Source organism: Dasypus novemcinctus, chromosome 11 (genome assembly GCF_030445035.2).
Source record: "Dasypus novemcinctus isolate mDasNov1 chromosome 11, mDasNov1.1.hap2, whole genome shotgun sequence".
In the NCBI taxonomy this organism is placed as follows: Eukaryota; Metazoa; Chordata; class Mammalia; order Cingulata; family Dasypodidae; genus Dasypus; species Dasypus novemcinctus.
Genome location: NC_080683.1, coordinates 19,225,982 through 19,240,618, shown reverse-complemented (window position 1 = coordinate 19,240,618; position 14,637 = coordinate 19,225,982). Strand labels below are relative to the sequence as shown.

The window sequence follows — 14,637 nt, the reverse complement described above, 5'->3', positions numbered from 1 at the left end:
CCTCACACCAAAGTGTCTGCTAGACAACACAAAGCCTAATTTAAAAGACTCATTAAAAAATCACCCAGTAATTGTCCTTTTTTCCCTTTCACTATTTTTCCTGACACTTGCATTGTCATTTGAAATAAAATCTATTAATTAGGAACAAAATTGAGACTCCACAAAGGAATTCAAAGTTTTGGTTTAATAGATCAAATATATGCATATATAATATTATAATTAACTGCACAGAACTAGATATTGGGAGTCATGCATATTTACATTATCTTTATAGGTTTTAGATGATGGGTCTGCATTACCCCAGTCAAGCAGTCTTGAAAAGGCATGCAGCATGCAACACAGCCTCTTGATTTGGACAAATTATGGAAAGTAACCATAGCACATGCTCAGAAATTCCTATTCCAACATTGTCATCAAAGAGGTCAAAACCAAGAAATGAAAAATGGATATGTGGCTTTGAAAATATAACAAAATTCCAAGCAAAACACAGAAGTTAAATTCTCCCATTTGGCATCCCCTTTCTCCCTCTCTCTCCTCTCACCTCCTCCTCCTCCTTTTCCTTTCACCCTTGCTGACATTGGTCCTCATTCTTAGAGCATGTCTAGTCTTCATCTTCTGATCAGAGCTTGTTGCCTACTCATAATATAGTCTCTGGGATAACATGGTGCCCTATAATACACTTGCATCTTAATCAACATTATACCACCACACTGCCATAGCGCCTGTGAGGTCGCTCCACTCTGCCTGCTGGAGTCTAAACTGTAAAACCATAAGGACCATCTATTTTCCTCTGAGTCATATGATTTCCCTTTCCCAAAAAAGTGATGGCTGTAAATAATGACACACCTCCTACTAACGTTAAACTGATACAAATTAGACCCTTCTGGGCTCCAGGTCCTAGGATATAATGTTGAAACAGACACAGCCCATACCTTACAGAGTTTGTAGACCAGCGGAGAAAGAAGGACAAGTATATAGGCATTCACCACTTTGAGTGGGGGGTGATGAGAGAGATAATCATGGTTTGCTAAGGAAGAGCACCAAAGGAAGCTAGAAATCAGGAAAATGCTTTCTGGAAGAGAGGAGGTTTGTAGGATTGGCAATTGGGGGTGGAGGATTCTTGATAGAAAGATTTCCTTGAATGGAGAGATGGAGAGGAGAGACTGAGAAAGAGAGAGGCGGTAGAGGTGGGTTTTAAAGTAAGAGAGGAGAGGCTAGTCAGTGCCATGGGGACTATAAGCCATATTAGTGTTTGGCCTTTATCGTTAGGTTATTGAAATATTTTTTTGTGTGGGAGTAATATCCTGTGGGTTGTACTTTAGACAGATTGCTCTGACCCCTGGGAGGAGAATGGATTGGAGGTGAGCCAGAGGGCCAGCAAGGAGACCACTGGCATGATTCTGCTGAGTGATGAGTGGTCTGTGCCTGCTCACCACCATGACTCAGCATTTGCTCTCCTTGGACCACCTTCTAGGGGCACTGCTCTTCAAGGGCTGTCACCCCACAGAAGACAATGGCAATCACCCAGGCCTCTTGAGAAAGGAGCTTGTGAGAATCAAGGCACCACAGAGTTCCAGCCCTCTTCCTCCATCCCCTCCAGCCAAGACCGGCATCACAGGTGCGTGCCCTCAGCAACTGCACTGGGCCGTGTGCTCAGAAAGGCTCGTCCATCACTATTTTGAAATCCTTAATGATTTTTAAACAAGGGGCTCACTTTTTCATTTTGTACCGAGTCCTGCAAATCACTTAGCTGGCCCTGCTTCCATCCATCTACAGATGATGGTCACCTCAGAAAATTCCTTAAACACCAGGGCAAATTGGCCTGAGGTCTTTAAGAGCTGTCCCAGGGCTAGAAACACCATGCCATCAGCTGGTCCAAAGACAGAGCAGAGGGGCTCTTTTCACAGGCCATGGAACAGATGCTTCCCGGGACCTGTTCTGACCTGCCCCTTGCTGGCTGCTCACTAATCCGACATCTGAACCATGGCCAGAATGTGCTTCAGTTCAGTGAAAGAGAATGAGGGCTTCTTGACTTTTGTAGAGTCAAACACTTGGAGAAACTTCAGGAAGAAAGCACTGGGTAAAAGGTAAAGCCAGCAGGCCCATCAGCACCCTTCCTGTGGCCTGGCTCGTTCTGGTTTTCACGGTTCTTGGTATGTTTATTCTCTTGTTCCCAGTGGCCAAAGGACAAGTTTAAATGTCTTATTTCCTCTAGGGAGCCTGGAGAGAGGCATCAGGCACCAAAGACAGGAAATCATGTGGAGAGGATCTCACATTTATTATAGTTCCCATATCACTTCCCTTCCCCCAGCCTCCGCCCCCACCTCCAGCCACACAGTGTCTCCCAGCTTTTCCCACAGCAGAGAACAGAAGGAAGTTCACCTCTGCTCCCTGAGATCGAGAAGCCTGTGGCAGCCAGGAGAGCCAAAGCCTGGTCTAATGAAACCTCGTTTGGTTGTTGGTTGGGAGGCAGTTAAGTCTCACCTCACTTAGGCGATTTGGGGGAAGATCTTCAGGAAGGGTTAAATTCCAAGAGCCTGCACACCACAGAAGAGGAAGGTGGGTACCTGCATTCTTTTGTTTGTTTTGTCTTGTGAGACGTGAAGTCAAAGCTGCTTTGAAGCAGACGCAGATATTTATATGGCATCTCTAGGTGACTGCACATTTTCAACCTGTGTGTCTGGTTGAGATTTCCTGATGTACTTTAAATAGTGAGAAAAGGACTAGAGGAAAATGAGTGAAAGGGGAGTGGCATTTGGGTTTTTTGTGTACTGTATGATTTTCGATAAAGAATGCCAGCCAGCACAATACCTAGAACGAGAAGTCGATTCTTACTTTCATAGCAGGGCAAATCTCAGTAGACGTTGGGGGCTTTGGGCTTCTGCATAAGGGAAAAAAAGTTTAGTAGCTGTTTTTTTTCTCTTCCGCACCACAGACACAGACTCCTGCCTTGAGGGTTTTGTTTGTTTTATTCCTTTCTGTGTTTTTCCTCTTAGATAAGATGGACTAGTGCTGTTGACAGGAATGTTCTACAAACCAACAGGGATCTCTAATTTAGGGTACTTAAGACTTATCAGTAAAGAACAAGCACACTGTGCAGGGATCTGGAGGACTTCCATGTTATTTTCAAGAATTTCCTATGAAACAGTTGCTATCCTATGGCTCCCTGAAATTAAACGCAAGCAGTGACAATGTCTGCCAAGTGATGGCCGAGAGGCTTTCATTTACCCTGTTCTCTGGTCATCATCTGTGCGGATGGTGCCTGCTCCTTTGCTGGCAGCTCTTGTTGGTCATTCTTGGAGCTCAAGACAATGTGCTGTGGTTTCAGCTGAGACCTGGAGAGGGGTAGAGCTTATTCGAATAGCACTACTTATTTCTCTGGATTTTTCTTTGTCCGCACAACCAGCCTTTACTCAAAGAGAAATATCTTATATCTACTTCATCAGATCTCAACAAATTTATAGCTATTTATTGAGCATATACTATTTTTCCCTGGCTCCTTTAGTTCATATGCTCAGAGTATCCTGCCACTTACATTTTGTCCCGGCATAGTCACTACTGTTCCAACCTGATGCAGGGTTGTTAGAAAAATGTAATTCTGGTAATGTCACTGTCCTCAGAGAAGTATTTCCATTGCACTCCAAAACTTGTTACTTAAGGTGCAGTCCCAGGACCAGCAGCATCAGGCATCACTATAGAGCTTGTTAGAGAAACAAATTCTCAATCCCCTTCCCAGATTCACTGAATCTGCCTTTTAACCATGCCCCTGTTGATTCACATGCACGTTGAAGTTTGAGAAGCACCTTCTTAAGAAGGGTAACAAGACCTTCGCGTTGTGACCCTGGCATTCCTATCCAGCCTTCCTCTCACCACCTGGCTTTCCAGCAGTCTGGAATACCTTCCATTTCCCCAGAGAGTGAGCTCTAATGCCTACCTGTGTGTATGTGTGCTCTTCTCTCTGCCGGGGAGACCTCCACTCATCTTTTCCACCCATTACATCCTGATTTTCTTCGGTTCCTTCCCCCTCATCCACCCATCTCTACTTAGTGCCTGTCAAGTCTGTGATTTTATGGTTCTCTGTCAAATGCTTTTGTTATAGCACTTAGCACACTGAATGATTGCTATGTTTATTGTCATCTTTGAGGAGTTATTGGTCTTTTATTTCTGAATCCATAGCACTTAGAAAAATGCTTAGCACATAGCTTGTGTTTAATCGATGTTTGTTGAATTCATGAATGACAGAACAAATGAATCTATATGCTGTTTGCAGACCCCAAAGCAAACTATCAGATTGGCAGCTAAAGTAAAATTTGAAGTTTTCCTGAAAATTCTACAGAGATTCTATAACATTTTCCCACACTTCTCCTTTCTGAGACTTTGATGGATTCATCTATTCACCAATTATTTGGAATGCCTGCTGCATTCCAGGCCTCTTAGAATCTGTTCTTGTCTGTCCCTGTGAAAGCCTCTCCCATTAGGTATTTACCTTTCAGGGCCCCCTCATTCTCCACTGCTCCAGCTCAGGACTTACTCATTTTTCAGCACAGATATACTGAGCACCTCCCACATCCCAGGGACTGAGCTAGCACTGTGGATGGGATGGTGAATGGCTCAGATGTGAGTCCTGCCTCCGCACAACTCCCCATCTAGAAAACTTACTTGTTACTTCTTAGCATTCACTACCTTACCTCTCCCTACAAAATTAAGGGAAACTTAAAGAAGCCTGCTTTCTAATCAACATTGGCACATCCAAATAAAGGCCCTAGGAGTTTAAAGGCAGTGTGACTTAGTAGAAAGAAGCTAGGCTGTGCTTTGGAGCCTTGAGTTTCACCTTGAACCTGCAAATCATTTGCAGCCTGACATTGGATGGGTCCACACCCTTTCTCTGAACTTTAATTTTCTCAAGCGGTGAACAAGACAGAGAACTACAGGGAAGAGAAGCCCTTGCCTTTGTGGGGTATACAGAGAAGCCTCTGAAACGCACACTCTTTCATATTACATGATGATTTGAAGGGCAGTAGTTTATATTCTTGGACTCAGACTGGCAAAGAGAGCTTAAGGGAGTGATTTCACTACCATGTCCATGTGTTCAGCCAAAGACATTAATGTTTTGCTTTGGAACCTTCCAAAGCACATGGTGTGGCTAGGACTGCTAGGGAGCCCTGGCCTGCAGCATAGAGGCTACTTGGCATTAGTGGTTGGGTATAGAGCTGGTGTGGGCATACAAGGAGGCAAGCGGCAGCATCCTCAGGCAATCTCTGCTTTTGGAAGGCAGCCCAGAGGAGAGAAGGACGTAGCTCTACCAAGTGGTGCTGAAAAAAACTGGAAGTCTCTAGACCTACAACCCGTTAACCCTGCCCTTCACTGTGGCACAGCCACGAACTCGCCTCTCCTTTCTGACTGCATGTGGGTTTTTCCTTTATTTCATGGTAAAGATTTGTGTTTTTGCCAGATTTCATTTAGAACCAAATGTCAAGGATAGGCCATAGTATCATTTGCCCCGAGCTTTGCTCTTCCATGGGGGTGCATGGACAACTGGGAGAAAAAAAAACGCAAACTTTTTGTTTGTTCTCCAGTCACAACCATCAGGCACAGGCAAACCATTTAGGCACTCTCAAGTAACCACTCTTTCTCTCTCCGAGTCCTCTAATTTTCTGTTGTCATCAGCTTCCAAACAAGATGCCTCCTGCGCCTCCTGAATTCCTTCTTGCTTCCTGTTGCCCAGGTTTTCTTTGCCTCTGTACTTCCTGCACACCCACCTTGTCTAGGGTTGTCTTTGGGCAACTGAAGTGTTTTCTGCTGGTCATTTCCTCACTTTTCAAATTAACAGTATCTGTAATAAACCCGGATGTAACCACAGAAGAGGTGATAACCTGGATGGGAGGTCCCTAGCGGCCTGCCGCGGGTCTCAGACCGCATCGGCAATACCTGGCTCAGCCTTTAATCAGTAACTCAGATGCATGTGCTGGGCTAGAACGAGGCAGATCTGGTTTCGAATGCTCAGCCACGGCTCCTTAGACAAGTAGTCGTATCTTGCCTAGACTTAGTTTTGTATCAAAAAAATGCAGCTATGTATCTTAGTACACAAGTTTATAGAGAAGATTAATTGCCTCAAGAAATTTTGAAAGAGGAGTCTGGTCAAGACAGTGAAGATGAGATCATCGTCATTTGCAGAATGCTTCAAGGACCCAGGGGCCCTGTGAAATAAGGAGGCACATAAAGGCGGCCTTCTTAAATTTCAAGGTTGCTTTATGTGGGAAAAGAGAAGACCAACAAAGGATAGACGAATGGAAAGTATAAGGTAACAGACTTCAAGTCAATGTGCGGAAGGAGTTACCCACAGTCAGAATTGTCTAAAAATGAGTGAGCTGCCTTGCGGCATGGGGAACGCCCTGTGCCGGGCAGAGGGCCAGCACCCTGGACAACCGGAGGCCGGGGTGTTCCCAAAGGCATGTCCACGCTGGGGGGTGTCCGGCCAGTGACCCCTAAGATCCCTTCCAGCTCAGAGCTACCGGGAGCCTCATGGTGTAAGTGCTATGATCTAAGACACCAAACGAAGGTCTGCAAAAATAATTCTCAGGGTAGAGAGTGGCCACCACAGATTTATCACTAGCCAGCATTACCACTTGTTTGCTGCACTAATTTTAAAACATCGTCTTTGCAACAACAATAGAGTTAGGTTGGACTTCCAGGAAAAAGCAAAAAAGAAATGAGAACAATGGGGTGGGAAAAGTTCACTCCAAACCACTCTTCTTGGGTTACTCTTTAGATAACAGGTTATTTCTTGTGTTGCAGACATATCTGGATATATTTGCAGCACATTTGGATGGATAATCACCACGTTTTGGTACATTTTCAACCAAACTAGAGTCAGGCAAGTAACAGGCAGACTCAGAGCTTCGTCCCCAATTTCTGCTCTGCTATATGCATTGTGTATTATTTGCCATTCAGAAATAGAATAAGAAAAGATACAAAATAAATGGATTTCCCATCCTCTAAATATGCATATGATATTTTGATTTTGGGGGAGATGAGAGAGCTGACTGGAGCTACCTGGCTACTCTGAGTCAAGGTCATTGGCCATTGCTTTTCACTCATCTTTCTTTTTCCGCTAAATGATCAGAACCACATAAATAATAGCTTCTCTGCCAACTAAGAACCTGGAGACTTCTGGAGAAATGAAGAATTTAGCTTAGGTGGGCCCTACACATATTGTCACCTGCTCCGGGCTGCCCCAGGGATTTCTGCTAACACTTTATCCTTGGTGGACTCTGAAGAACTGACTGGTTTTGCAGTTTTACACCCTCACATATTTTGCAGATGTTTTCGACAGAAATGGGTCTTAGTGAACGCTACATCTTGTCAACTTGGAACTAAACCATGATGTATTCTATTCTCAAGGTTTATCTAGACTTCCTTTAAAAAAAATAAAATAAAAAATAAAAAAAAATTTAAAATCCCTTTGAAATATAACCAACTGTGCAGGGCAAAATCATAGAAATGCGTGCAGACCAGCATGTTTATTTTTAGATGCACATCAGTTTGCCCAGCACAGCAAAGCAACTGTCTCATGTCCCAACTACGGCCCTGGGAATTTCCTCTAACAAGGCTGAGTTTCCGCACATTGTTGCAGGACAAAGGGCAGAAAGAGGTCTGAGTGCAGGGTTCGTGTTAACCCCGCCTGGAGTGAAATCTGGGACCTGTCATCCCCCTGGACTTTGCCGGCCAGAGTGCGGGGGTCAAGATGGAGGTCGTCCGCCAGCTCTGAGCTGATGCAAATGAGTAGACGTGTATGATTATTTCATCTAAAAATATCCCAGGGACTGGTGATGCCATTTCAAAAATAAAGGCTGAGCTTTCTATTTGTAGTCGGGGATCTACCCCTCACTCGTGCTGTGGAGTGGACTCTAGTCTAGCCCCGAAACAGGTATGGCAGGCGAGGATCCTGGCTTTGTTTGCAATTAATAAAAGGGTTGTTGAAAGCAGCACAGGAAGAAAAAGCATAAATGCACGTGCACACTTGAATCAGACACTTGAATCACCACGGACTTCGCTATTATCCTAGGCCAGTTGCTGATCCTCAATTTATTCATCTAAAAATGAATGCAGGAGAGTCACGTCCCTTTTTTAACTCATTCAGATATTCTCAGGGTAAATAAGTTACAATATTACAGATAAACTGACCCAAATTAGACTTTTCCTTAAGGTTTTTGCGTTTTGTTCCTAATGTGCTCTGAGCACCTTACAAGAAATAATTGTAAACAATGTAATTATCAAGCCTCCAGGTTGTGTTTTTGTTTGTTGTTTGTTTTGGTCACTGCAGAAAAATTAGCCCGATTTGTTAGGTCATCGGCTCCCTTTACTAGCAGTTTCTTGTGCCTTTGTCAAGTACTCACCACTCCTGCGTAATGACTCAAGATGGCAGTGCTCAGGGTCCTGACAGGGGGTCACAATGCACGATGAGGAGGGTAAGTACCAGGTGGGCGCACATCTCTACCCTACAAGTGCGTGCAAGGTCTATGACCTCCGCTCCAGTTACCCTAACCACATCCTAGCACTATCAAAAACCTAAGAGGCAAGGGAGAACTGCACGTACAAACACAGCCCCAACAGGGCAGGTGCTGGGCTCTGCCAGCAGGTGGGGGGTCCAGGCCCCTTCCAGGGCCGCAGATGCAGGAAGAGGCATTGCGATCCTTTGGTGAAAATGCAAGAATGTCAGTAAAAAACGCCTTTACAGATTGTTTTGTTTGCAAGTGTTTATTATCAGACACCCCTCAGGGGTTCACAGGGCAGGCTACAATGTCCAAAGTGGGGCCTGGGAATTTCCTTCCACAAAGGTTGTGCTTCCTCTCTTTGTTACTCCTCAAAGAACAAGTTCAAGCTTTACTAGAGATCCTTACTTAACCCTTTCTCCTGTCCATGGCTCCTGCGTCTCCACATCACCAAAAAAACAGGCTTCCAATCGTCAAAGAAGCAAAAAGGTTTTTGGACCTGGGTTATGTATGGGTGTGTAAGTGCACATGTTAGAGAGACATAAAACTGAATTAATTTTGAAAGCTTTTTTTTAATTCCATAACAATCACCCACTTATGTTCAGACCAGGTAGAATTTCTACTTTCTTTTCCATAATATGTGTTCCAAATAAATATGATGATCTGACTTCACTTCCCTCTCTCTAGGGCAGGCCTCTCCCAGAATTAAGGTGGTACTTCCCCTCTGGTGTTTGCTTATTGGCTAAAGCAGAGTTGAAAAATCTTTCACTCAATCAGCCACGGGTTATTCATTTGGCATATTCTACTTGCCTGAACTCTACTGGGCATCAAGGGAAAGCAGAAGTTCTACCTGCAGGATAATTCGGAAACATATTATCTATTTATACACACACACTCTCAGGGGACCACTTTGTCTTCTCAGAGGAAATGACTGCCTTGGCCTCTGACCACCAGCCCCACATAAGTGTCCCCTTCAACACCATCTCTTCCTCATCCTCTCCTGTACAAAGGAGGAGGTAGCCTTGTCCTGCAGACCCCAGTGCGGTTCTCGCCCCTTCCGGCCCTCCCAATGACCTCTCTGTGCTGGCCATTTATTGGCTCTTTCCATTATCATTTAAATACAGTCAGGTCATTCTCATTTTAAGACAAGGAGAAGTGGTCCTTTCCCAGATCCCACATTCTCCTTTAGCTGCTCTTCTTTCTTTCCTTTCATGGCCAAACTTCTTGAAAGAATGATGTCTTTGTTTCATCTCCAGCCGCTTACTCTGCAAACCATTCTACTCTGTCTCTCACTTTCCTCCATCCCTGCTATCCCAGTGCCTTGGTGCATGAATGTTCTTGGCAAGATTCTCTATGACCCCCATGCCCACAACTCCATCTCGCTTCATCTTCAAAAGCATTTGCCACTTGAGACTACTACCTCCTCTAGTCTTGCCCCTGCCTTCTGGGACACCAGTTTCCTGGCCTTCCTCCTACTTCTCCAGCTGTGCCTTCTCAGTTTCCTTGGCAGAACCCTTTCCTTCTGCTGTTCCCTCAAGGTCCTGATGGCCATGAGCTGGACCACCTCCTCTTTGTCAACACAGTCTCCCTCCTACAGCTCATTCCTCTGTCTAGCATTCTCTTTCCTCCCTTCTCTATGAAGAGAACTATTTTTTTTCCTCCAAAACCCATTTTAAATTTCATCATACACTCATGCAAATTTCCTTTTTACATACCTCCCTGTATGTGTACACAACTGCTCTCTCTTCTAGCTGTGCTCACGGCACTTTATCCAAGTCTCCGTGATAGTGTCTTTTATATTTGTATTCTCAGTAATTGTTTACAAGTGTTTTTTTTCCCAAGAGGTAGGGATGACACCTCATTCTTCTTTTTATTCTTAGCCCCTCACATAGTACCTGACCCATTCGATTTTCATAAATGTTTGATCAAAGAGTTAGGAATGCAAATTATCATTTAACAAATGACAGACGTTTTGGTCAACTTATCCCTGCACTGAAATAATGCCATGTACTCTTTGGGGGATGGGTGTGTTAATTTTAATTTTAATTTTATTTTTAAGTTAAATGACTCTCATTTAAACTACTCCCAAACTTGACCTCTTATCAAAATCCAAATCATTGACACTATTCTGAACGCTTCCGCTTTAAATTCTTGTTTAAAAGCAGAAATGAATGACAGCTTGAACTTCACGCTGTATTTCGATGGCCAATGAGAGAGCGTTTGTGACTATGTCATGAACAATGGCGTGTTTTTGTGCACCTGAAGTGGGGTTGCCATTGTTTAGCTGGACTAGTATTTAGTCAAGATCCCATTTCACTGTTACTGATAGAGTGGCAGAGGCTTTCCATCACTACTCCTGCAGAACTTGTCTCCTATCTCTCGAAGCCCCCAAGATTGTTTTACCGAATTATCTGAAGGAGAATTGTGGTGACCACAGGACAATGTGCCCAAACCTCCAATCAGTGCAGAAGCCACCCAGCCTCCTGGCTCCATGAAGTGTGTAGGGAAGAGGTGGGTCTTTGAGGACACTTCAGAAACTTTCCATACTCTGCATCCTCCATTGGGCTGTGAAGAAAAAGTATGAGGACTACTATTTATTTTTTAAAATATTAAGCCTTTAAAATCTCTATTTTTATAATAATATGTATTAATAAAACATATATAGTATATAAATCTAATATATTAATACAGTAGAACTGGAAATGATATGTAAAATGCTGGAAATGCAAAACACGTTGTGTCCAAGGGTGGTACAGAGACCATCAGTAGATATTGTCTGGAGTGCTGAATGCAGATTCCCAGGCTCCACCTAGTCCAGGGGTGTGGTAGTGGGAACAGAGCAGGGTCGGGGATGGGGAGCAGAGTTACCGAATGCATGTTTTTAACCAGCTCCTAGAAGTTCTTGCAAAGAATATTTAATCATGCATAAGTAATGATATTTAGACGATATCAGCAAGCTGGTGTTTAGAATAGTGTTTACACTGGTGACCTACAGGGCCCCACCCTGCATTCTTCTAGGCCTGCTAATGTTTTGGCAATCTGGGCTCATCTTTGTAAGGAAGCTTTTCCTGCTGAATTAGTAACCCCTGTCAGGGCCACAGATTTGGAAAAGAATACTATAATGCTTTCTATCATCTTTCACACCAGTATGTGTTTAACTTTTCGTTTATTAGTGTCTCAGCAGCTAAACTTGGAGCACAAGATAGCATAATAGCCAGAGCTGGGTTTGGGCTTCAGCGTCTACCTCAGGTTCTTTACTTGGTTTGATCTTCATTTTACGTAGGTTTTCAATGAGGCTCGACAAGTTACTTAACCTTTCTGAGCCTCCCTCTCTAACAAGGGAATAACGGGCTAGTGAGAATTCAGTGACACCAGGTGCAAAAAGCACACAGTGGAGACCGTGCGATGGAGTTGGCACTCAATCAGAGAGTACAGTTAATAATAATAGCAGATAAAATAAAATTTAAAAAAATAATATCAACAATACTGGCACCAACAACAGTGACAGTAAACTTTGTGAGTTTGGGAAACCATGGACGATTTACTACCCTCCCCCATTTTTTAATCAGTTTTAAGGGATAATTCCGTGGTATTAATTACATTCACAGTGTTGTTCAACCATGATGATTTACTTTTTACAGCGTTTAAGACAGTATTTTGCACAAAGTAGGTGCTCAAAAACATTTGACCAGTGTAGTAATTTACTGTAAAATGAAGAACAAGATTTTTAAAATACAAACATGTAACAAAACTGCTAATGTACCTGGACACATAACTAAAGATGGAACCTGGACTGCTTTTGATAAGTTTCTACAAAATCATCTGTTTTACCACACATTGTCAGCAAGTTCTCCATACTTTATCAGGCAATTCTGTCTCTTGTTTTTTACATTTAAGTTTCACAACTGATGTATATTACTAAATCCAGGACATTCTTTCCGCTCTATCTTTTTTTTTACTTGAGACCTAGCTTAAATCAATAATCTCATAAATGGCAACTTTCAGAAACAAATAGGCTTTATTTATTGCAATGGATTATCCTTCAAAAAATAACAACTATAGTTAAAGAATTGGCTAATATTTATTTCCTCTTTACTGATTGCCCTAGCTCCATTTTTTTAAACTTTATTTTTAAGAGAAGTTTTAGATTACAGAAAAGTTAAATAAAAAAAATAGGGGATAGGAGTTGCAAGTCTGCTGAGGCTCAGGGCCTGACTGTCACATGGACTGTCCAGAGATTCAGGTCTCCTGAGTATACACCAACCCCAGCGCCAACCACAGGGCCAGTAAAAGTGAGAGAAGAGGCATGTGTGGAAAGGTGCAACTCCTACTACCCTCTGGTTTATTGAACTTACCCCGGCCAGCGAACAGGGAGATGGAGAAGGTCAACCACCACACCAGGGAGCCAAGAGTGCCTACAACTGCAAGTAGGGAGAATTGCATCCGCCATCCATGTGGAATCTAAGCCCCCTCTCGATAGAGAGGTGGAGTGGACATCATCGTCCCAGGGTTCACAGGATGGAGGAATAGAGTATGGATTAGAGTGGATTTACTGAGATTCTACTATGGAACTATTGTGATTAGGAATGGAAGAAATTGTAGCAATGATGTGGAGAAAGTGGCCACGGTAGCTGCTGAGGGTAGGGAGAGGGAAGAAGCGATATGATGTGGGGGCATTTTCAGGACTTGGAGCTGTCCTGGGTGGTACTGCAGGGACAGATGCTGGACAGTGTATGTCCTGCCATGGCCCACTGGGTGGACTGGGGGAAAGTGTAAACTACAATTTAAACCATTATCCATGTGGTGCAGCAGTGCTCCACCAAATGCAATGAATGTCCCATGATGATAAGAGAGGTTGTTGATGTGGGAGGAGTGGGGTGAGGGGATGGGGGGTATGTGGGGACCTCATAATTTTTGAATGTAACATTTTAAAAAAAGAGAGAGAATATATATACCTCCTCCCCTCTGACATTTTCCTCTCTTAACATCTTTCATTAGTGTGGTACATTTGTTACAATTGATGAACACATATTGAAGCATTGCTACTAACCATGGACTATAGTTTACATTATGGTTTATACTTTCCACCGTACAATTTTATAGGTTTTGACAAAATGTATAATGGCCTGTATCTGTCATTGCAATATCATGCAGATCAATTCCAATGTCCCCAAAATGCTCCATGTTCCACCTATTCTTCCCTTCCCCTCCCCTCAGAACCTCTGGTGACCACTACCTTTAATATCAATGTTACAAGTTTTTCCGTTTCTAGAATAATGCCTACTTAATCTGTAGTTGCGTTAGCCCCTTATCTTTGTTCATTCTTCAATCTTGAGGATTTTGAGATGGTGATGTCCACTCTGCTTCTGATTGAGGGGGCACTTAAATCCCATGGGAAAGATGGATGGTACTGTCTTGCTTGCAGTTGTAGATACTTTGTTTTTTGGGGTGAGGGTTGTCCACCATTTTCATTTTGTTAGTTGTCCTGGGCAAGTCTGGTGAACTATACAGTAAGCTGTTGGCTTCAATGCTGCTGAAATTCAGTGTTCACCTGGATCTGGTACAAATATTTAACAGGTATAGTGCTAATTATAGGTTCAATTAAAGGGGCAGAAGAACCACGTGTAGGGAAAGTATAAATGAGACTAACTCATTTATACATTGGGGAAATAGGTTAATATATATTCTAAAGTAAGGCCCATGACTGGGGGCCTATTTCCTGGGTTGTCTGCCCTGTCTATGGTGTCCAGATGTCTCTAGAACCCTCGGGAGCACTCTTACTTGAGGCACTGTTTACTGTGGCCATCAGTGAGATCCTCCTGAGACTTGCATAAGTGTAGCTTCTGGAACGACCTCCCGACTCACTCTGAAATCTCTTAACTGAGAAAACTCTTTTGCATGTAATATTTCCCACTTCTGGTCAAGGTCTTTTTCCAAATGCATCGCCTAGCTCCATTTTTATTAATAACATCAAAAACTAAACCACCAGATCACACCACCAAACACACACACATACTTCTAGTGATTACCAATGTGGGATTGTAGCATACTGTGGCAAATGAAAGAAAAGGAGAAAGGAGAAACAATTACTAGCAAACTCAAGAAGAAATAATCAGGTTTGGGGAGAAAGACAGAGAACAAGAGC

At 43.3% G+C, this 14,637-nt stretch overlaps 1 protein-coding gene across 8 annotated transcripts in view; it reads left to right on the top strand.

The window, feature by feature from the left end:
* Nucleotides 1–2,244: 2,244 nt before the first annotated feature.
* Nucleotides 2,245–14,637, top strand: part of ADGRF5 (adhesion G protein-coupled receptor F5) — a 110,138-nt gene continuing 97,745 nt past the window's right edge. For 5 of the 8 annotated variants that reach the window (XM_071218502.1, XM_071218498.1, XM_071218500.1 and 2 more), the window contains exon 1: nt 2,337–2,559. The gene's annotated coding sequence lies outside the window, so the exon portion shown is untranslated. Of the gene's footprint in view, nt 2,560–14,637 lie in introns of all 8 variants that reach the window. The other 3 variants (XM_058306850.2, XM_058306851.2, XM_058306852.1) reach the window with 2 other exon arrangements.